Below are 557 nucleotides of genomic sequence, written 5' to 3' on the forward strand. Positions count from 1 at the left end.
AAGACTGCAGCTATAGCATGTCAATTACAATGTTGCACTTAAACTGCTGATTTTATATCTTAATTTGTTAACACACTCAAAATGCTGAATTGCTGAATAGCACTTCCATAAAGCCTAAATGATTTGAGATTTTACAAAGTATGCAGTCAGTCATTTAATTGGTGGAATACAACATTTCAGAATTTTCCACTTCCACTGCTAAACCAGACTTGAAGTTGGTCAAGAAATGGCTCCTTAAACACCCTACAGTGACTCGACTAACCTCAAATTCTTCACAAGCTTTGACTCATGTGGTGCATATACATGCAGTACTGCAAAGCAACAATTCTGGGCTTCTCAGTCCTTCCTTGCTCCACTTTGCAAATGGGCTTAGTTTATACAGTCACAATTCTACTGAAAAAAAAAACTTACTATCCAGTTAGAGATAGTAGGAACTGCAGATGCTGGAGAATCCGAGACAACAAGGTGCAGGGCTGGATGAACACAGCAGGCCAAGCAGCATCATAGGAGCAGAGAGGCTGACGTTTCGGGCCTAGACCCTTCATCAGAAAAGGGGG

Source organism: Rhincodon typus, chromosome 15 (genome assembly GCF_021869965.1).
Source record: "Rhincodon typus isolate 14 chromosome 15, sRhiTyp1.1, whole genome shotgun sequence".
Taxonomy (NCBI): Eukaryota; Metazoa; Chordata; class Chondrichthyes; order Orectolobiformes; family Rhincodontidae; genus Rhincodon; species Rhincodon typus.